Source organism: Nannobrachium achirus (genome assembly GCF_963921795.1).
Source record: "Nannobrachium achirus genome assembly, chromosome: 23".
In the NCBI taxonomy this organism is placed as follows: domain Eukaryota; kingdom Metazoa; phylum Chordata; class Actinopteri; order Myctophiformes; family Myctophidae; genus Nannobrachium; species Nannobrachium achirus.
Window position 1 is genome coordinate 6,869,032 of NC_137830.1, and position 22,425 is coordinate 6,891,456.

A 22,425-nucleotide genomic window follows, 5' to 3' on the forward strand; every position below is an offset into this window, starting at 1 on the left:
TGGTCGGGAGAGGGCACTTTTTACAGACAGCTAAAAGGGCAGGGGCCTTTTAGCTGTACAGTAAGAGCGGGTTAGTGTGTGTCTGTGTGTGTGTGTGTATGTGTGTGTGTGTGTGTGTGTGTGTGTGTGTGTGTGCGTGTGTGTGTGCGTGCGTGTAATCCCTTTAAACGGGAGCATAACAGAATTGAGACTTACACAGTTCCTATAAGTAGTCCTTTTGAGACAGTAACAACGGCTGTATACACACACACACACACACACACACACACACACACACACACACACACACACACACACACACACACACACACACACACACACACCACTTCCATTCAGTGTGTTCCCTCAAAACCGTGGCGTATTGTCGTTCTGTCAAGTCGAATCCCCCGTCCGTCAAAATGACGGACACTCCACTCCAGACACTGACCACACACACACACACACACACACACACACACACACACACACACACACACACACACACACACACACACACACACACACACCACGGGGACGACATGACTCAATACCAGTAAATTGTCGACTAATCAGATTAGCCGTCCTCTTAGAAGGGGCCAGCCTATCGATTGCAACCCTTTTAAAAGTTTCGCAGAAGCATCCTTGTATACATCACGACGGCATGGGGTGACGTAATATATCGTAAAACGCCCCTCCAGACTGTTTCTCCTAGTGTGTGTGTGTGCGTGCGTGCGTGCGTGCGTGCGTGTGTATTTTGTTTTTGTTTTCTTGGCATGGGGGGGATGTTTAAATTGGGATCTAGTGACGCCCCACTTTAACCCTCAAAGACCCGGAACGCACCCGAGTCGGGTTAGATTTTAACCACTTTAACCATCATTGTATGCTTTAACTATTGAAAAATAGCAGATATACAAGCTCACAGCGCGGCACCGAGTGCCGCGCTGCGAGCTTGTAGATCTGCTATTTTTTGAAAAATCGTGAAAATGTGTGCAAGTCTTTGAATATCTTTGACCGATCTTCGACCCGACTTCTAAATCCTTCCTCTAAATCAGTAATTCTCAAACCTTTTCATGTCAAGGACCCCTAAAATTACATTTATTTGGCCACGGACCCACCCCCCCCATCTCAAAACATGTTGTTCCAGGGACCCCCCCAGAAGCAGATATTTGAGTTACAAAAGTTTGCTTTGAAAAACATATATTGAAAAGTTTGCACACATTTTATTTTTTTTTTCCTCAAAAATAGCAGATTTACAAGCTCGCAGCGCGGCACTCGGTGCTTGTATATCTGCTATTTTTCAATAGTTAACGCAGTCAATAATGGTTAAAGTGGTTAAAATCGAACGCGACTCGGGCGCGTTCCGGGTCTTCGAGGCTTAACCTATTTAGGCCTAGAATTAGAATTAAGGATTCAAAAGACACTTATAGAATCGGGTCAAAATTCTAATGTTCACGACTTTTCAAAAATAGCAGATCTACGAGCTCGCAGCGCGGCACTCGGTGCCGCGCTGTGAGCTTGTAGATCTGCTATTTTTCAATAGTTAAAGCATAAAATAATGATACACAAAATGTGTACCCGTTCTAAATGGGTTAAACTGTGATTGTGTTCTCCATTACATTCTGGCATGGCGAGGAGGAGTCAGCCTTGGGGCGGTAATATTCCGTGTCTGGTCCAGGCTCTCTCGTGAAGCCGCAAGGCCCCAGCAGGCCCCGCGTAAAATCTAATAGTAAAAGACTTATAATTAGATCGGCCCCGGCCGGCTCGCAGCGATACATCACACTCTGGGATCCATTAAGCCGTTCAGAACGGGTACACTATATTGTGTATCATTATTTTATGCTTTAACTATTGAAAAATAGCAGATCTACAAGCTCACAGCGCGGCACCGAGTGCCGCGCTGCGAGCTTGTAGATCTGCTATTTTTGAAAAATCGTGAAAATTTGAATTTTGACCCGATTCTATAAGTGTCTTTTGAATCCTTCTAAGATTTTTGTAAAAAACCTATGTTTCTATGTCAGCAATCTGGCCAGCCATCGTCAAAGAAAAGGTCCTTTTCACTTAACTGGAGCTCAGTTAGTCTGTTCTTGAGAGACTACTATGTCAGTGGGGCCCCCAAATGATATGTATTTGGCCACGGACTTGCATCTCAAAATACCTAGTTCCAGGGACCACCCAGAAGCAAAATTTGAGTTACAAACGTTCGCTTTGAAAATACATCTATTCAAAGATTTGCACACATTTTCACAGCTTTTTCAAAAATAGCAGATCTACAAGCTCGCAGCGCGGCACTCGGTGCCGCGCTGTGAGCTTGTATATCTGCTATTTTTCACTGGTTAAAGCATTCAATAATTCTAGGCCTGAATGGGTTAAACACTCCAGTCTGTGCGGTTGGTGCCCGGGTACAAACAACGCCAGGGCGCAGTCGGGCGGGCGGTGGGTCATCCCCCCCCTCCCCTCTCCCCTTTGCATTAAGACTTGATGAATGTGTCTTTACGTTGCCTTGAGTTTCCACACTGTCATTTGCGCAAACCCTCTCTTTTGAAACGAACCGGCCGTTTCCTGGATTGGGATGACTTGATGCTTTTAGAGTCGCACCCCCCACACGCGCCTATTTCCTCCCTAGATGATGATCATTGGCTATTAGGGGATATATCATCCCCATTTGTTTTCAAAAACAAAAACAAAAAAAAAACGTGTATTTAGATGCTGCATTTTCCAGTGGACTCGTTCAACAGCTGATAAAAAATTACTGGAACCGTTCATGGGGGCGGCATAGCTCAGGGGTAGAGAAACCGTTATTAGAGCACGAAGGGTTCCCGAAGGGTTCCCAGTTCGAATCCGGGCTCCCCCTGAGTTAATGTCGAAGAGTCCTTGGGCAAGACTCTGAACCCCTAATTGCTCCCGGTGAGCAGGTTGGTGCCTTGCATGGTTTCCTCTGCCACCGGTGTATGAATGTGTGCGTGAATGGGTGAATGCAATGCACAATCTCTGTAAAGCGCTTTGGATAAAAGCGTTATATAAATGCACCATTTACCATTTACCATTGCCCTTGCGACGCGGAGACAGAGCAGAGAGGGCTTGTAAACCATCTGTTACAAGCAAGCAAGGGTCCAAGTAGAAAGTATGCAGAATGTCCCATTTCACAAGTTTTCAAATGTATAATACTGTATGAATTAGTGTTGCGCGGGTCATGTTTTTTTCATAACCCGCACGACCCACAACCCGCACGGAACGTAACCCGCCCGCACCCGCGCCGCAGAACAATATACAAATCAACGAATCCGCCCGCCCCGCAACCCGCATTTAAAAAAGAAGATGGTATATCATCTCCACAATAGCTCATCTTTATATACGGCTCTTCTAAGTACCCAAAGTCGCTTTACAGAAAGGTTTACAGTAGCACAATATTGTCATGGGTCAAATAAACAAACGTGGTGTTCAAATTGGCGTTTAGCCTAAAAGACATTCATTCAAAGACGTTCATTTTCTCTGGGGCATCGTCGGGGTGAGAATGGCGTTTCAGGTTTTATGTCAATCATATTTATACAGCGCCTCGCACATCAGAGTTGCCGTGCGACGACCCATACCTTTTCTGAGCTGAGGTCTCGCAACAGGGTGTTTTAACAAAGAAACAAGCCTATATCCATATCAAGACCTGTATAGGTGTTGAACGACCTTCGCGGGACGTCTCTAGAAGAGCGACCCCCCAAACATTGAATCAGCGCTGCAACACTGCTCGCACTTTAAGCAGACAGCAAAGGACGGACAATATTAAATCCTGTTGGTTATTGATTAATCACCAGATTGGAGAGAAGGGAGCGACTCGACTCGAGGTGAGCGTGGTTGGTTCATTCAGTCAAAAAATCCTTCTCACTTGCGAAAGTTGTGTTTCAAATCGTATCCATTGACTGGCTGGTTATATAACTTAACCGACACAAAGTAGGCCTATATAAACGGACTTGTGTGGATGAGAGACATAGGCTATAAGTGAAATCCTGATCAACGACACGCGTTGAATTGTTTGTGCATCTTCTCTCTGCTGTGCTCACGACCTCACGTTGTGTCAAATGTTGGCAAAATGTGGTTTGCGGCCCCAACAGGAGCGGGACGGTCCTCGCACCAAGGAGCGGAGGAGAAACCTCGCTCCTCTCTGGCGCATTTTAAAACTCGCTCCCTCGTGGTATTCAAACGTTGTATTCTTATTCTTATAGGCCTACTCTTATTAAGAATAAAAGGCAAATAAGAACAGGTGATTATTCTTATTTATTTTTTGCACATGAGAGTGGTGATAACCCGCCCGCCCGCCGCCCGCCAATTGAGTCTGAAAACCTTGACCCACCCACCCGCATGCGGGGCGGGTTGGCGGGCGGGTGGGGGCACCGGGTCGGCCCGCGCACCACTAGTATGAATGCATACAAATGTTGAGACATTAGCTTGTAGATTGGCTATTTTCTTTCAAATGGCCACAATGTATAGTGCTGAAGTGGCTAATGTATGTTTTGTGTTAATCAAAATCTACAAAGTAACTAGTAACTAACGTGTTAGTATAGAGCATTAGATTACACGTATAATTGTCTCTGAGATGTAGTGGAATAGAAGTAGTTGTACTTAAAGGGGCACTCCACCACTTTTCAACCTATGTTCATATAATTGGTCCTCACTCAAAAATAGCTTTTCTTTTTCTTTTTTCTTTTTTTTCTCAGAGGAGGGCTGTGGGCAGGTCAGAAACCCATCGTCTTGTGACATCATCGATTGCCAATCCAGCTTATAGAAACTGCAGGCTTTCTATTCCTGGAAAGTTGCAATTTTAAAGTGGAAGCCATTGTTCTCGCGATAATAAAAATCTAAATAATTTTTTCAAAAATATTGTTTTTTTTTTTTTTTTGGAAAATGATGGTGTCACAAGACGATGGATTCTGAACTTCCCACAGCTCTCCAAGGAGACTTGGACTGAGTAGAAAAAAATTGTGATATTTTATCATGAACATTAGTGAGGACCTATTATATGAAGACAGGTTGAAAAGTGGTGAACTACTCCTTTAAGTAAAGTACTTGAGTAAATATACTTTGTTACTTTACACCACTGTTGCCATAGTAAATCCAAATGAAACATGCCATTGTATGCATGTAAGGTTGATGCAGAGCTGCAGTAATCCTTCATTCAGTCACATTCTGAGCTTGTCTATCTGCTACAACATAGAAATTATGATTCACTTTCCTGAAAAAAGTTTTTGTGGACTTCATACAAGGTTTCCAGACAACACAGACAGTATTGATTGTCTCTCCTACAGTACCGGTATATGGTTTCTGTTCTGTGAAGGAAAAAATAAATAAACAGCTTTACTGTCAGTATCAACAACACACACACCGTTCGGATCAATACCGAGCACACTCAGAGAGAGAGAGAGAGAGAGAGAGAGAGAGGGGTGTGTGTGTGTGTGTGTGTGTGTGCGTGTGCGTGCATGCGTGTGTGTTTGTGTGTGCGTGTGTCAAACTGTGGGTTTGATATATGATATACATTTTTGGAGGAGGGGTTGGGTGGAACAATTAGCTTCATGTGTCAACAGTGTTTTCTCTCTGGACGGTAACTCAACATGATAACACAGGGTATAAGTGTGCTAGGGTCTGGATGGGTTGGTGGAGGACGACCTTTTCAGGGTATGGGTGTCTGAACCTTTTCAAAAGTGATCATTTAATGACTTTTAAGACGTTTGTGTGTGTGTGAGAGAGAGAGAGAGAGAGAGAGAGAGAGAGAGAGAGAGAGAGACACACACACACACACACGCACGCACGCACGCACGCACGCACGCACACACACACACACACACACACACACACACACACACACACACACACACACACACACACACACACACACACACACACACACACACACACACACACACCAAATTAAACACAAACCCTTTCCTCTTGTATTCAGCTTTCTCTGGCTACAGTAGCTGGGTGATAAAAGCGTTTAAATTCTTAATCACATTTACTCTTTCCACCGTTCCTTCTTCATTCACGGCGTCTTCTGTCCAGCTTTTGCACACAAGAAGGTCACCTGTGCTGCTGCTGTTTATGTTGTTGGCAACCTGGGCTTTTCGGGACATTTTAATTCATGATCATGAAAAGTACATGAGACATTACTGTTTAATATTGTTATGCCGTTGTAATGTTTTAAGTCAAGATATAATGGAAACAGACAATCTGCAAGCTCACAACACACCACATTGCGTGTCGATTGGCTATTTCCACAATTTTGGGGCGAATTTTGAGAAAATTTCAATTATAATAAGTAACAACTGTGACAATAAATATCATTGCTGTCGGCCAAAAACTTATCCTGATATTCACATTTCATCTTTTAATGTTTTAATGTCCTGTTTTATATTAATGGCCTGTCTTATGCTTTATTAATCGGACCTATTTTAGACTTTTGTCATGTGACAGTGTCGCCAGAACTAGCAAAAAATAGCTCAGATATATTTTGAGCTTGTAGATGAGCTATACAAAATAATAAAGAAATACTTCAACTATGACAGTGGTTCTCAACCTGTGGGTCGGGTATTTTCACAATGTTTACCCGTGGAGCAGAGTCAAACTAAACATAATGCAGACAATTTCAATTCCTTGTCAGGGTGGGGTGGGGGGTTATACATATTGTATTAGGATGTGGACGTACAGTTTCTTCTGGCAGTTCTTTAAAACACAAACTAGAATTCTCGGGATAGGAGTTGTGTTTCCCCCCACCTCGTCATTGTTGGGCTCACAGACTGCCAGTTGAAAGTCATGATTTACTGTATAATATGCTTTTGTAGTTTGAAGAACTAATCTCAACTAGTCCTTACCCGTTCAAAGATATGAGCTCCGAAATGATGTGCAGTGTGTGGGTTATGGGATGTGTGCACTGTGCACACAGTATATGAGGGATGGAAAGTAACTTTAACTGGTGCTTGCATGATAATATGTAGGAGCATCAATGTAAGAAATACCCGTTTCGTTTAATGGCTACAGAGATACTGTGTACCGATCTGCATGATTTTTGGACAACATCTGTTACCCCCCCGCCTACACACACACACACACACACACACACACACACACACACACACACACACACACACACACACACACACACACACACACACACACACACAGAGCTGGTTAAACATTTTGCCTCATGCTAGATGCAGAATAGATATGCCTCATGCTAGATGCAGAATAGATAGTAGATACACCATAAAAATGCTAATATGCAGCATATGATTTGTGAAAGTGACAAACGGGCTTCACAGTTATGTTAGGTGTGTTCATATGCTAATGGTGATGCGATTTCAGATCAATTGCTCCAGCCACTGAGGAGAAACGCTGTGACAGACACTCAGACAGACAGACAGACAGACAGACACTCACTCAGACAGACATTCGGAAAATTATAGTATAGATGTATGTTGAATAGCAATATATTCACCATTTCATATCCGTCACATTATTGAAACTCATACCCTCTAAATAAGGACTTGAAAGTTTGCACACACACACACACACACACACACACACACACACACACACACACACACACACACACACACACACACACACACACACACACACACACACACACACACACACACACACACACACCTCATAGAAGCCCCTGACCAGTGCCTGGGTCTGCTGCACCACACCCCTCACCACTCTCCATTTAACCATGCGCTCGACTCCTTCTTGTTCTTCTCTGTTACGTTGATGTTGGCCCCGCCCCCCTTCAGCTTACGATGGAAAAAACATTAATATCCAGTCAGGGTGAAGTCAACCATTTATTGAAGATTTCAGCAACAGATAAACAGCATACAGAGCTCTGACCTGTGGGGCAGAAGCCTCCTCAAGTGTCATATGGGACACCTCTTATACACATAGATGCTCTCCATAAATGGAGATAGAATAGAAACATCTACACTAAGTACCATACAGCAGGGGTCTTCAACGTTTTCAGGCCAGGGACCCCTTTGTTGCAGGAGAGATGAAGCAGGGACCCCCACAACATTTTCATAGATTCCATATAGTTTAATTGTTTGACAGCACAATGTCAATCATCACTGTATTTTGGATTCATGTAAATTGGTGTTTCACATTTTTAACCCCTTGAACCCCGTCAACACTTAATAAACTTGACATTTCACTCTCTCTTTGCCAAAAATAGCAGATCAACAAGTTCACAACGCCTCGCAGTGCGAGGCGTTGTGAGCTTGTTGATCTGCTATTTTTGGCTAAAGTTCTCAGAATTTGGACACTAGGGTTCAAGTGGTTAATATAAAAAATTAGAAAAAAAAGTTTCTATCACACACAAAGATTTGGAGGACCCCCTGCAGTAACTCTGAGGACCCCCTAGGGGTCCCAGACCCCCTGTTGAAGACCCCTGGCATACAGCATTTGATAAGAATTAGCAATGACCATGTACATTCTCACTTATTACAGGTTTTATGTTGACACAGAGTAGGAGTGGAAGTCACAGTCCATGGTGTATGTCAGCTGTTGGATTGACAACTGCAGGGAAATCTAAATGAGTACTTTGGCTTGTGAGATTTCCTTTGGACTATAAGTTCTACAAAGTTGAATATAAGTAGGATACATGCACATTTGACAGTCCATAAATATTTCTACCACAAGCTCTCTATGTCACCTAGGAGGAAAAGACATGTGTCACCTACAAGATAATACATATGTCACCTGAAAAAAAAAAATATATATGTCCCCTAGGACAGTGGTTCTCAACCTTCTCAGGCCGCGACCCCCACAATAACCATATTTTAGCTGGGGACCCCCCGACCCTGATGAGCACTAAGAGTTGGCTAATGTTTAATTTGTCATTTTAGAGGTATTAAAAAGTTCTTACATTTAGAAATGTCACTTGTGACAGATAACCTCTCTACACTTAAACTTTATGTTGGTTTGTTTACTGTTGAGTGAGAAAAAAACGTTTCACATTAACACTTTAGCTGCCTCTTACTTTGAAGGGATGAATTTTCCTTGCTGCCGCACCGCTTCCTCCACAGGCTTCCACTCTTATTTTGAAGGGCCGGGCTGGAATTTGCGCCAGTGTTTTTTTTCTCTTGGCTTTGTTAAACGTTTACCCCATCTAGTCACATGACAGTGTGTTGACATGAAAGTGTCATAACCACACGAATGCAGATTGAGCTGTAAACATGCCAGCCTTGGGATCAAAATGTATTTTTTTGAGTAAATGAAGTCTCTTTATTGAAAGATCAATGGATTTCTATGGAGGAGCTTCACTTGGCATGCACGCCCAACGGGCGTCGTATTTACAGTAAGAGAGACGAGCTGCCCCGTCAATGGCATCATGGTATTAACCCTTTCATTTACGAGCTGAAGTGTTAACGGCAGCATAAGTGTTCCTTTAATCATCTGGGGACCCCCCAAAATAATTTGGGGGTCCCGACCACATCTTTCACCTGGGGAAAAAAAGAAATATGTCACCTATGACAGATCAACATCTATGTATTTATTTCTATGCTTAGACCATGTTGTCTGTTTGTTTGTTTATTTATTTGTTTATGGAATGTAGGGGGCTGTGTTGCTGTCGGTAGTCATGGCTGCCAGTTCCCACCTGATGTCATGTGGGAGTTCAGACTCATCCAGACAATAATGAATAACTGATAGCTTGCATAACGTCTTCAGGCTAGGACTTAGATCTAAGATGTACAGGTCATCAGTGATGCGGGCTTTGCGATTGTATCCACCAAAGATAATGACACGATCTCCAACCATGCAACAACACATGCTGTGCATCCTACAGGGGTCTTTCCCCTTAGGCTTAACCTGCTTCCAGGAAAAGGTCTCTGGACTGCATTTCCACAGATCATTGAAGCGCTGGTTCCCGTTCCTGACACCAAATATGTACAGCTCTCCATTGTAGGCAAAGGCTGAATGACCACTGTGTCCTTCTGGGAGAAGGTGTCCAGAAGGCAAACTCAGCCAGCTGTTGGTCTCTGTGTCAAACACTCTGATGATGTTGTTGTTGCCCCAATAGCCACTAGGGGTGCAACGGTTTACGGTATAAAACCGAACCGTACGGTACGCCCTGCACGGTACCCGAACCGTACGCCTTCATGTGAACCGCGGTCTTTTTGTGTTTGCAAATGAATTAATTTCTTACAGCTGGACAGCCACTGTGCATCGTGCACAAGACAATCTCCACTAAACCCCGCTACGCAAGTAAACACGCACTAATGTCCCATCACCGTAGCCCTCACCCCCACCTACTCTGTAACAAGAGCCGACATTCACACTCGCAGCAGAGCAAAGCAGTTGAGTCCTCACAGAGACAGAAAAACAAAACGAAGCCAGTCTTGCTAGTCGCTAAGCTGTGCAGTGCGGAGCGCATAGTTGTTGTAACATGGAGAACAAGTCCAGGAGAAATCTGCTTGTTGTTGTTAGTCCCATACATCATTACAGTCTGTTTTAGACTGACCATAGCAGGCAGCGTTAGCAAGCAACAAAGCCAAACGTAGCGTAGCCCCAAGGCAGAGTGTCAGACACCCGCTAGTCTGACACTCACTCACTGACTGGAGGAACAACGCATGGTGAGTGTTGTTGCCATGTCTGATTATTATAAGCCACATTGAGCTTGATTTTATGTAAAGTTGCTTGTAGGCTAAATAATGGTGGATGCGGTGGTGAGCTTGTAGATCGGCTTGGCCACTTTCAAATAGCCGACGTGTATAGGTTTAACGACCTCACGTGGCCTATATTCAATTATTTAAGCATTGTTTTCATAGATCTGGTTGCTTATTCCTCTCGCAAAGTTTGGCAACACAGTGAACACACCCGTCTATTTTGGTTATAGTAATGAAAACTTACAGAGGCTATTTGCTCAAGCTTGTAGCCTACTATAGTATCTCTTGTTGTGTGCAAAACAATTTGTTCATAAATAAAGCACTTTGAAACTGAAGACGATGGCCAATATCTATCTATAAATGCGACAAATCTCTGTCTGTTTGTTTGTAATCCGCGTATCTCGAGAACCGTTCGTCCCACCGGCTTCAGATTCGGCACGCGCGTTCCCCGCCGCCGCGCGGAGTGCAGTGCCGGGCCTCGACCCGACCCGACTCGCGGTTTTCCGAAACCGGCGCGAAACGTTCGGAATCTCCTTATGCGGAGCTGATTGTTGACATCAGGCTGTTCCGGAGGAAATCGGCGCAAGCGCTGACTCATTGTGACATCACTTCATAAAAGGCTCTGACATCACGTACGCCACATGAGTCAACAAAAAATCTCTGTGAATGTGTATGTATGTATGTGAATCTCGAGAACTGTTCTTCCCATCGGCACGCGCGTTCTCCAGATATGGGCATAAAATGAATCCCCGTCGACCCGACCCGGCGCACGTCTTTTTCGAACCGGCGCAAAACGTTCGGAATCTCCTTATGCGGAGCTGATTGTTGACATCAGGCTGTTCCGGAGGAAATCTGCACAAGCGCTGACTCATTGTGACATCACTTCATAAAAGGCTCTGACATCACGTACGCCACATGAGTCAACAAAAAATCTCTGTGAATGTGTATGTATGTATGTGAATCTCGAGAACCGTTCTTCCCACCGGCACGCGCGTTCTCCAGATATGGGCATAAAATGAATCCCCGAATGCGGAGCTGATGTCTGACATCAGAGTTTTCCGCAACCGGTACTGTGTGTGCAGAGATCTCCATATATGGGCATAAGGGGACAAAGGCAAACAGATGGTCAAAACGGGTCCTATGACAACAGGTATATTGGGGTTTGCATTAAAGGGTGGGGACAAAGGCTAACAGATGGTCAAAACGGGTCCTATGACAACAGGTATATTGGGGTTTGCATTAAAGGGTGGGGCATTCATGGGGTCCGCTCCAAAAAAGAAAATAAAAGAGACAAAGACAAACATAAGACAAGCGACAAAGCGCGGGACTGGGAGGATGACTTGAATGATGCAGATTTAAGCAGGCTGTGTATTCTGCTTAAAGAAGAAACAAACAAAAAGCGACAGAGATCTCATATATGGGCATAAAATGGACGCAGATAAACAGATATTTCCATATATGGGCATATGGGCATAAAATGGACCCAGAACTATATCTGCAGTGATCTCCATATATGGACATAAAATGGACGCCAACAGACAGACAGCTACAGATATCTCCATATATGGGCATAAATGGACACAGGCAAACAGATGGTCAAAACGGGTCCTATGACAACAGGTATAATGGGGTTTGCATTAAAGGGCGGGGCATTCATTCCCTATTTACATCGTTGCCGAGTTGGCCAGGTCGCCGACTAGACGCTGGGCCGCCCGAAGGGCGGCCCAGCTTCTAGTTGATGATAATGATAATAGAAAAGAAAATAATTTTTCCCCCTTTTTATTTTATTTTATATTATTATTATTATTTAACCCACCTTAAGGCTAAGAGGCACTGTCATAATTCAATTTGCTTAGAAGCAAAATAAAAATAGATTTTTGGAAAGTCTTTTTTTTTAATGCAAAACACGCACCGAACCGTACCGAAACCGTGACCCCAAAACCGAGGTACGAACCGAACCGTGGGCTAAACGAACCGTTGCACCCCTAATAGCCCCCAGGGCCCCCACATACAAACATTTTTGTTTTTGTCCCGACGATGGTGGCAAAGTGACCTTGAAGTTGTGAAGCATTTGGTGGAGTTCCTCTTGTGTTAATTAAAGTCCAGACCATTATGGTGGTGTCCAACTTGTACATGTCTTGAGTGTGTCCAGTCAGCTGGGTGTATCCTCCATACACATACATGACCTTCTCCAGGACACAGGCTGAGTGGAAAGTCCTTGCTCCTGGAATAAACCCAGAAATATTGGGTTTGAACCAGCTGCGGGTGTCAACATCAAAGGCATAAAGCACATTGCAGCAATGTCCTTTATACCCTCCTCCCCAGATGTAGACTATTCCTTCTACCAGCACAGCTGTGTGGCCATCGCGCCTGGAGGGAACCTCAATGGGACTTTGTGCTCTTCCATTCGTCACTGGGGGCAACTTCCTCCAACTCAAAGACACTGTGTTGAAGATGTGTACTTCAATCTGGTCACTGATTTTCACGTAGTCGTTGTGTCCTCCAAATGAGTACAGCTTGTGTCCGACTACCACAGCAGCATGGTAGAACTTCTTAGGTCCTCCTTTCAGATGTATCGTCCAGTGAGTCATTTCACACTCCCGCACCGCTGTGATTAAACTACTTTACAGGATAGGTTTTAAAGGAAAGCTCAATTAGTTGGAAAAGGTTGTTGAATGACACTTTGTTAATTGGACAATTACATTTAAAAGGACAATTACATTTGTTGTGATGACGATGCTTTGATGTCATTGTGTGATGACGTAATTACTTTATATGGAATATCTAATGCAGGGGTGGGCAACTTTGATGATGGCGAGGGACACTATATTTCCACCTTCACTTCAGAGGGCCACATTGCATATTGCTACGTCCTACTTTGTCATTCTAGTATCTCATACAAAAGAAGCAGAAAATAGCAGATCTACAAGCTCAAAACGCATCGCGGTGCGATGCGTTTTGAGCTTGTAGATCGGCTATTTTTTGCTTCTTTTTAATTGAAATCCTGAATTATCTTTTTTTATTTTTTTATTGGAATCCTTGAAATGTAACATGTTGATTTAATTTCAAACGCATTTAGTTATATAGGCTACTCATGTTAACTTCATGAACTTGAATAAAAAAAATACATTTTAATACTACTATACTAGTCATTAAGCTACTAAGATAGACCGACGGAATTAAAGCAGGTCATGTTTGGAATTGTAACAGCTGAAATCAATAATATATCAGTATTCCGGTATTAACCCGTGGGCCGCAGACATGTGTCGCTGTGTAGAATGCTACAATAATGCTCTGACATCCACTCAGATGGAGAACACATACCAGGTCTTTGAGGTTGAACCATACACACACACACTGCTATTCTCTCTTTAGTTATCTTTCTTTATTTCCTTTTGTTAACACTCCTCCTATCCTTCTTCCCTCTCTTCCTAAAGACTGACAGCAGAGCTGGGAATTACAGAGCAGGGGCGAGAGAGGGGATTTACACTGGAAAGGTCAGAGAGATAGAGAGAGAAAAGAACAGGAGGGAGGAAGAAAAGAAAAGAAAAACAAAGAAAGAAAGATATCCAGAGAGCGATGAAGAGAATAGAACCAGAAAGACTCCCTAATCGGGAGATAAGCGACCGTCAGTAAATACACATACTGTGTACCGATTTGCGTGATTTTAGGGCAAAATCTGTAGGAGCAGTGTCCAAAAATGTGTTTGAAAAAATCTGCCTGATGGTGGCGCTATATGGGACAGATCCATGTTGATGACATGAGTGTAGACATACTTTGTAGCGATTCGCGTGATTTTAGGGCAAAATCTGTAGGAGTAGTGTCCAAAAATGTGTTTTGCAAGAATCGGCCTCATGGTGGCGCTAGAAGAGGGCCATGTGTGAATTGATGAGTGGAATGAAGGGTGGAGGTTGTGGTTTGGCAGGCAAGGAGTGTGTGTGCAAAATTTGGCATGGATCGGGGCAACGGTTGCGGAGATATAAGCAGGGCAAAAGTGTGACGTGTGACAGACTGACTGACAGACGGACAGCTGGTCGAGGTTTTGATAGTAACTGCAACCTGACGGCCGCAATTAAGACTGCTGCAAACTGAGCCTGAGTTTTCTTTGCAATTATTCGGTGTATAATGTTGTGTGGGCATAGACCGTAAAACATATGGACGGTGGGAACCGTCACGTGACCCATTGGTTTCTATCAGAGCCAAAATGAAGCTCTTTTTTGACCGCGATCATTGTATTAATGGAACCCAGGGAATGCTATTGGCTGCCAACGGTCACATGCAACCGCAGGGATTGGGAGAATGTCTTGAGCTTGCCGAAGATAAAGCACATGAAGAAGAATCATCACAAGCCACCAGCCCCTCCTACAGCATACCCTGCTATAACATCAAATATAACATACATGGGAACATATTTTCACAAAACGCATATCTTGGTGATTGAAAGGATGCTTTAAACTAGCGACAGGAACCATAAAGTGTTTATGACAATGTTTATTAACTTTATTAACTAAGCCAAGCCAAGGAGTTTCCCGTGTTATTTCAGTACCCCAAGGATGCCACGGCCCGAGTTTCCCGAGTTTTCCTGTAAAAAAAAAAAAAAAAAAGCCTAAAATGTATTAGGCATGATCGCAATTGCGAAATTGCATGTTTAGCCCCATAACAAACACATCTTTCAAAATGGCAGCCATCTTTGTTTACATTTGAAGACTTTGAAGGCTTCTATCTCATGAATGCCTGAACGGATTTCCAAGCGGATTTTTTTTGTTTGAAAGCTGTGAAAAAGTACTACACATATGGTGCATGATCTAGGCATGGGCGTGCACGATTCGTGCACTAATAATTGATCCGTGCACTAGAAATTTAGGAACGTGGCATCCTGGTACTTGGCAGCCATTTTGAAAAGGCAGCGAATGAGTTAAGGTAAGAAAATCAAATGTAAAAGTTCAGGGGAAATTAATGGAATCCTTTGGAGAACATGTTGCTTCTGGTACCAGAACAGCGCGAATAGCGGCCAGTCATATAGGAACTTTTAGTTCCGTGCTAGCACCCTGACAAGCACTTGGAATTGTAGGTATTACATTTAATGTGACTCGGTTCGGCAGATACATATTGTGAAAATAACAGATCTACATGCGTTGCGAGGCGTTGTGAGCATGTAGATCGGCTATTTTCACAATGTTGGCCTCTTGCTGCGTTGATATTTGACAGTTTGGCCAGTCCTGTCGAATATTCGACTATTCGAATACTTTGAGGTCGAATAATTCAAATACTAAAAATCACTATTCGTGAATGCCCTAACACACACACACACACACACACACACACACACACACACACACACACACACACACACAACACACACACACACACACAAACACGCATGCACAGACGCACGCACTCACATCTGGTATTGTGCAGGGGATTATAGGCGGGCCGTTGGGGGGTTCTCTTTGTGAGGCTATAAAAAGTGGATAAACTCTTGTTTCGTGTTGATCCGTCTCATAGTGGAATCAGCAGCGGTCGCCACGGTGACGCGGAGCGCAAACATCCTGTCACAGCGGACACAAATCAATTCGCCCATAATAGCCGATCTACAAGCTCATAAGAACGTGCTGCAACACAACGTGGTGTGAGCTTGTAGATCATCTATTTTTTGGCGAACGTCCCCCTCCCCTCAGTAAAGGGTTTGCTGGGGGTTGATAGTGGCATTTTATGTTTTAATCATATTTTGATTATCAAGATAATTAATCAATCGTTAGTCACAATCATTTTCGCCACGATATGTATAATGTTCATATGGTCCCGTCCTCAGTAGAGTAGCATACAGCAGGGGTCTTTAACAGGGGGTCCGGGACCCCTAGGGGGTCCTCAGAGTTACTACAGGGGGGCCTCCAAATCTTTGTGAAACTTGAAACTTTTTTTCTTCTTTTTCATAATAACCATTGAACCCTAGTCAGTGTCCATATTCGAATAACTTTAGCCAAAAATAGCAGATCTACAAGCTCAAAACGCCTCGCAGCGCGATGCGTTGTGAGCTTGGAGATCGGCTATAGAGGGTATGCGTGTGACATCACTGTTGCTGGAAGTTATGTGGGAACACGCCTACTGAGTGGCAAAAAACGAATTCCTGCCATTGACAGCCCATACATCCAAACAGAAAAGTCTTATCTGATTGTATTAAACAAAGCTAACTCACCAACATTGTGGCTGTACTGAAAGTTTGAATTATCCTCTTTCTATCTGCAAAGTTTTTGTTTCATAAAAATCCACCATAGGCATGTTATGAGCTACTTTCTGTCAAGACATTCTGTGCAGGTTTTTATTTTTCCAAGTGTCAGAGTTTGGAAGCACTCGTTTTCAACAACACAACATCCTGCTGCCTCCTGCATTATGTGCAAATTAGAAACAGGTGGTATGCAGGGCCATTGAGTGATTTGCAACTAGCACTTCCAAACTCCAGTGCTCCATGCTGCTCAATGTTTTGCCACTCAGTCTAGATTAGGGGGGCGGGTCCCAGTGGACGTGCATACCCTCTATTTTCTGCAAAAATAGAGGCGGAAAAAGAACAGACTTATGCCTCATTCACACTGCAGATATATAGTTGAACGTTTTGCTTGCTTGGTCAATGTTATCTCAATGGAAACCAGCTTTAAAGCTTTCAAAGCTTTGTTCTGTGTATGTCCTCTATCTTTAAAGCTGGTTTCCATTGAGATTACATTGACCAAGCAAGCAAAACGTTCAACTATATATCTGCAGTGTGAATGCAGCATAATGCCTCATTCACACTACAGATATATAGTTGAACGTTTAGCTTGGTAATTCAATGTAATCTCAATGGAAACCAGCTTTAAAGCTTTCAAAGCTTTGTCTTGAGCGTCTCCTGCATCTTTAAAGCTGGTTTCCATTGAGATTACATTGAATTACCAAGCAAAATGTTCAACTATATATCTGTATTGTGAATGAGGCATAAGTACAGAGTGAAAGGTCAAGTTTATTCAGTATTGACGGTTCAAGTGGTTAAAGGAGCTATAGTCAACTTTTTCTTGAAAAACGGATGCTAAAATAAAAATAATGTTTCAAAAATATTGTATAAAAAAATAAGCTTCATATATGTGTTTCTATTCAAAAATGACCACAAAAACTGTAAAATAATGATAAAATAATCATTTTGGCCCTTGTCAGACCGACACTGTGTTTACATTCTAGTCTATAGACTAGGATGTAAACAAAGTGTCGGCCCTACAATGAAAAAGTTGACTATAGCTCCTTTAAATATCTGAAAACACAAATTGACATGAATCCAAAATACACTGATGATTGTTGCTGTCAAACAATGAAACTATATGGAATCTATGAACAGGTTGTGGGTGGATCCCTGCTTCATCTCTCTCTCAACTAAGGGGTCCTTGGCCTGAAAACATTGAAGACCACTGGAGTAGCCTACAGTGTACTGAATGTCCTCCAGTGGGATGGGGGACACTGTGTGTGTGCACGTGCACGGCTTGTGCACACACAGGCCTTTGAAGTCGGTGCCAGGCGACCCAGGCAGCACGACACAGATGTTCACAGAGGCATGCTGTTCACTGCTAATACCACACACACACACACACACACACACACACACACACACACACACACACACACACACACACACACACACACACACACACGCATACACACACGCATACACACACGCATGTTCCACGCACATGCACACTTGCATACACACACACCGCACAAACACACACATGGCATAGCATGCAAGTTTCCCTGATTGGCTGTATTTGATTGGGATTACTCATGAGGTGTGTGTGTGTGTGTGTGTGTGTGTGTGTGTGTGTGTGTGTGTGTGTGTGTGTGTGTGTGTGTGTGTGTGTGTGTGTGTGTGTGTGTGTGTGTGTGTGTGTGTGTGTGTGTGTGTGTGTGTGTGTGTGTGTGTGTGTGTGTGTGTGTGTGTGTGTGTGTGTGTGTGTGTGTGTGTGTGTGTGCGTGCGTGCGTGCGTGCGTGCGTGCGTGCGTGCGTGCATCTGTTAATAGCAGTGGTTGAATGAATAGAATGTGAGACTTTGTATCTTGTTTTAAAAAGAGTGTGATAATAATTGAACGCAGCCTGTTGATTGGTTGCTGTGAGAGGAGCTAACTGTGACATGGAATGTCCTTTAGCTCTGAGTGGACACTGTTGCTAAGGAGAGAGAGAGAGAGAGAGAGAGAGAGAGATTCTTCATTCCACTCTCATAATCCTTCTACTGTTATGATCTGTCACAATCTCCTTAAAGGTCAACTGTGTAACGTTTAGCCTAATTAGTATATCTATGGAATATGTATATATCTATTTTAGCCATCATTTCCCTCCTGTCAGCCACTATATCACAAGTAAAAACACCCTCATGGTGATTAGCTTCTAAATATTGCACAAACTATTCGCTGTCACAGTTGGTACAATTGATCCAAGGGAAAATGCAGGGGATAACCTGTTTAGACCGAGTATGCATATCTGTGTCCCCACTTTAACTATTATTTCATGTTTTAACTATTAAAAAATAGCAGATATACAAGCTCACACAGCTCTGAGCCACCTCCCTGTGGCTGCAATCTACAAGATAAGAGCTTGTACATCTGTTGTTTTTTTTTTTTGATTGGTTATCGTATTAGACAAACATGTAGAACAGTAGAAGTATAGTCAATACAATAGAAATGTAGTACAGTACAAGTACAGTTAAACACCCTGCCTAAAAGGAACATTTGATGTACTTTTTTGATCATCATTGTTGCCATGTTATCCCCAGACAGATATTTGTCACGAATACAGCCCAAATAGGTAATCTCTTCCTCGCATTTTTTTAGAAATATCTCGAAAATGTGAGAACCAGTGTTGATTTTATTGACTAAAACTATGGCGAAGAACACTACCTTTTATGATGACTAAAACTGAGACAAAATATAGTGGCAATTTCGTCAACAAATAAAAACTAGACTACAATGTCAGGGAAGGACTAGTGGAGAAGACATCCAGTAGAACTAAAAGACAAGTCATTTTATGTTTGGTTGTGCTCTACAAGCTCACAACGTGTCGCGCTGCAACCAAGTGCAAAACCAACATTTGCTGTAAAAAAAACTACTGTTAGGAATAGGCCTAGGGACTCTTTGGGTTAAAGAGAGGCAGCCATTCTTCTCCTCCAACACTATTCAGTTAAAGTCATTATATCCTCCCACCTCCAGCAATGAATATCATAACACTGTGTCTGCACTGGACTACAATAGAACGAGAGAGAGAGAGAGAGAGAGAGAGAGAGAGAGAGAGACGGAGGAAGAGGTAAAAAAAAACCATTATTTTTGATATTGGTGTCTCATTCTGGCTGCTGAAAAAAACACATAATAATGCAATAAAATAAAATATGTGTGAAATGACATTATGTGGCTTCATGTAATGTGATTTCTACTACGTGTGAATATGAGATTTCTAATGGATTTGAGCACAGCAGAGCTATGAGTCTTTATCTGGAGTATTTATTCACACCCCGCGGGTTTCAACATGCTATCTTTGATTAGTATGTTGTATGCAGTGGTGGAAGACCTAATCATACACGATCTACAAGCTCACTATAGCCCCTTTTCGACTAAAGCTTTAGCACCACACCACACTGCACCACATAAACATAATCTACATTTTCCATCACACAAAAGTACCCCTATCGGTAAGAAACAAATGCACCCTTTTAACTGTGATTATAATACAATATACATTTGTATTACAATTATCCTAAATTTTAATACACTATAATGAATTATAACTGTGATTATAATACACTATAAAGTATTAATGTATTACTATGATAATTATAATACACTATAATAGATTATAGTGTCCTGCTGGTCTAAATGAAAAGTCAGTGAGTGATCAGTCATTATGAAGTGTTTGGGCCTGTTTGGCCTAGCTCAGACCTACTCTAGATTGGATACTTTTTTAGTACCACGTTTAGTACTTTCACACCATTCTACCCATGTCCTTGTAGTGGAAAACCTGGCACAAGTGGGCGGTGTGGTGTGGAGTGGTGTGGTGTGGTGTTGGGCCAGTGGAAAAGGGGCCATATGTGTCACATTGCTTGTAAATCGGCTAATATTAAATGACCAAAGGATATACAGTACATGGCTGAAGTGATGGGTTTTGTAATAATAATCAAAATCTGCAAAGTAACTGGTGACTGAAGTTTTCAAATAATTGTAGTGGAGTAAAAAAAAGCATCATGTTTTCCTAGCTGAGAAGTAAAAGAAGTACAGTCCTTGAGTAAATGTACTGAGTTACTTTCCACCACTGGAGCAGGTCTTAATCCCTGCTGCTGGTTTCAAAATGCAATGTTTTGCTAACTATGATGACGCTTGGCTATGTGATGCTGTTATACTGTAGCTCAATAGACCTGTAGACCTGCAATGCATTATTACGTAGGCTAAATGAACGTTGCTTACTTGATCATAACCATACAGTGTCACACAAATGCATCAAAAGTAGCAGATCTACAAGCTGGAAACACTTTGATTCTTCTGAATTTGAATGTTGAAAAGTAAGGTTTTGGACATGTGAGGTTTCCAGCAGAGAGAGAGAGAGAGAGAGAGAGAGAGAGAGAGAGGGAGGGAGAGGGAGAGAGAGAGGAAGCGGGAGGGAGGGAGAGAGAGAGAGAGAGAGAGAGAGAAAGGGACGGAAGGAAGGAAGGAAGGAATACAGTTGCCTAAGTGTGGTTTACTGTCAATATTCCAGGATGACCTCCCACTTGGGTAATGACGCCCCCTGGCGATCATTCAGAGAAACTACTTCAGCTCCCGTACTAACGTAGGTAGGAAGGGCCTGTCACTCAAACCGGAGTGACCCGCCTCCAGGCTATATAAGCCCCCGGAGGCGGAAGTAACATCCTCTTTTCACTCTCTGCGATATCACATTCAGATAAGTTGAAACTCAGCCTTTGTATTATTATTCTTCGCGCATTAGCCTAAAGCGGTGGCATTGGAGTCGCCCACCGGCGAGTGTTGAATTAACCCGTACTTAAGAATACTTATTCTTGTCCCGTCCTAAAACGACGGTTATTTCCTTCTATAACAAAGGATTATTACTGCTTGTTCAGGCCTCCGCCGAAGCAAGCGTGGCATAGCATTAGCCGTTAGCTTGTTAGCTCGTCTGCTCTTTGTTAACGTTAGCTACACTGCTTACCGCTTGTTCAGGCCCTGCCCGAATCAAGCGTGGCCTAGCTTTAGCCGTTAGCTTGTTAGCTTGTCTGCTTCTTGTTAACTCTAGCTACAGTGCTTCGCCATGGATCCTCTGGCCTTCCTGCCGAGGCAATGTCCAGGCTGTCCAGGACTCATCGACGGACAGGATCTTCACCCTCTCTGTGTCGGCTGCATGGGCGTTGCACACGCCTTCTCTGCACTGAGTCCTCAGGGGAGAGCAGGACCCTTCTGTGACTTCTGCGTGGCCTACGACCACGATGTACTGGTACACCGGTTCTACCTAGCCAGGGCAGGCCTCGGGGCCTGCGCTCCACCAGGTGGGTCCACTGCTCTCAACCCCACAGCCCAGTCTTTCCTTCCCCAGGCGGCCCGCACCGTTGGTCAAGGTGCGGCGCTGCCTTCCGGAGATCCGTTTGGCAAACAGCGCGCCATTCCAAGTCAAGATGGCGCCGTGCTACATGAGACACCGCCTGCCGCGCAACCGACCGCAGCTAGCTCCACTGTCACTGGAGCTGGCGGGTCTGGTGAAGTCGCCGCTAAGAAGGCGACCAAGAAGGCTAACATCCCTCCGGTAGCCTTTTCCCCTTCG

At 43.4% G+C, this 22,425-nt stretch overlaps 1 protein-coding gene across 2 annotated transcripts in view; it reads left to right on the forward strand.

The window, feature by feature from the left end:
• The window catches only part of exoc4 (exocyst complex component 4), a 317,782-nt gene that overhangs the window by 155,405 nt on the left and 139,952 nt on the right, over positions 1-22,425 (forward strand). The window lies entirely within an intron of this gene.